This window comes from Aotus nancymaae, unplaced genomic scaffold (genome assembly GCF_030222135.1).
Source record: "Aotus nancymaae isolate 86718 unplaced genomic scaffold, 86718_ANA_hifiasm-v0.15.2.pri h1tg000003l, whole genome shotgun sequence".
NCBI classification, from domain to species: domain Eukaryota; kingdom Metazoa; phylum Chordata; class Mammalia; order Primates; family Aotidae; genus Aotus; species Aotus nancymaae.
Genome location: NW_026988414.1, coordinates 75,153,967 through 75,155,677, shown reverse-complemented (window position 1 = coordinate 75,155,677; position 1,711 = coordinate 75,153,967). Strand labels below are relative to the sequence as shown.

The 1,711-nt window shown below is 38.9% G+C and overlaps 1 non-coding gene across 1 annotated transcript; it reads right to left on the bottom strand.

Annotated features, from left to right (window-relative positions):
• Window positions 1–954: 954 nt before the first annotated feature.
• On the bottom strand, window positions 955–1,061 carry LOC135277277 (U6 spliceosomal RNA). Its single transcript, XR_010344896.1, has one exon. It is a non-coding gene; the product is annotated as a U6 spliceosomal RNA (small nuclear RNA).
• Between the last annotated feature and the right edge of the window lie 650 nt (window positions 1,062–1,711).

Sequence of the window (1,711 nt, the reverse complement as noted above, 5' to 3'; positions counted from 1 at the left end):
GTTCCAGGTCTATGCTATTGTAAACAGTGCCACAATGAACATATGTGTGCATGTGTCTTTATAATAGAACGATTTATAATCCTTTGGGTATATATCCAGTAATGGGATTGCTGGGTCAAATGGAATTTCTATTTCTAGGTCCTTGAGGAATTGCCACACTGTTTTCCACAATGTTTGAACTAGTTTACACTCCCACCAACAGTGTAAGGGTGTTCCTATTTCTCCACATCCTCTCCAGCATCTGTTGTCTCCAGATTTTTTAATCATCACCATTCTAACTGGCGTGAGATAGTATCTCAATGTGGTTTTGATTTGCATTTCTCTAATGACCAGTGATAATGAGCATTTTTTCATATGTTTGTTGGCCTTATAAATGTCTTATTTTGAAAAGTGTCTGTTCATATCCTTTGCCCACTTTTGAATGGGTTTGTTTGTTTTTTTCTTGTAAATCTTCTTTGGTTCTTTGTAGATTCTGGATATCAGCCCTTTGTCAGATGGGTAGATTGCAAAAATTTTTTCCCATTCTGTTGGTTACTGGTTCACTCTAATGATTGTTTCTCTTGGTGTGCAGAAACTCTTAAGTTTAATTAGATCCCATTTGTCTATTTTGGTTTTTGTTGCCATTGCTTTTGGTGTTTTAGTCATGAAGTCCTTGCCTATGCCTATGTCCTAAATGGTATTGCCTAGGTTTTCTTCTAGGGTTTTTATGGCATTAGGTCTTATGTTTAAATCTTTAATCCATCTGGAGTTAATTTTAATGTAAGGTGTAAGGTAGGGGTCCAGTTTCAGCTTTCTGAACATGGCTAGCCAGTTTTTTCAACACCATTTATTAAACAGGGAATCACTTCCCTGTTGCTTTTGTCTGGTTTGTCAAAGATCAAATGGTTGTAGACATGTGGCATTGCTTCTGAGGCCTCTGTTATGCTCCACTGGTCTATATCTCTGTTTTGGTACAAAAATATGGAACACTTCACGAATTTGCGTGTCATTCTCGCGCAGGGGCCATGATAATTTTCTCTGTATTGTTCCAATTTTAGTATATGTGCTGCCGAAGCGAGCACAAATTTGTGAATTCTTTTCTTTGTGTTAGTACTTTTGGTGTCTTGTTTAACAATCTTTGAGGCTGGATGTGGTGGCTCACACCTGTAATCCCAGCACTTTGGGAGGCTGAGGCGGGCAGATCGCCTGAAGTCAGGAGTTCAAGACCAGTCTGGCTAACATGGTGAAACCCTGTTTCTACTAAAAATACAAAAAATCAGCCAGGTATGGTGATGGGCACCTGTAATTCCAGTTACTGGGGAGGCTGAGGCAGGAGAATTGCTTGAACCTGGGAGGTGGAGGATGCTGTGAGCCAAGATCCCTCCATTGCACTCCAGCTTGGGCAACAAGAGCGAAACTCTGTCTTAAAAAAAAACAAAAAACAAAACTTTGCCTACCTCAAAGCCATAAAGATATTTTTCTATGTTGACTTCTAGAAGTTTTATTATTCTAATGATACATTTAGATCTACAAATCACCTGGAATTTATGTGTGTAAAGTAGGGATCAAAGTTTTGTCTTCGTTTTTGTTTTTTCCCGTATGGTCATCTAATTGACCTAGTAACGTTTACTGGAAATACTGTCTTTAGCACTCTCTTCTGGAGTTCCGACTTTATCATAAATCCAGTGGGCCTATATGTGTGGGTTTGTTTCTTGATACTATGCAGTGCTGA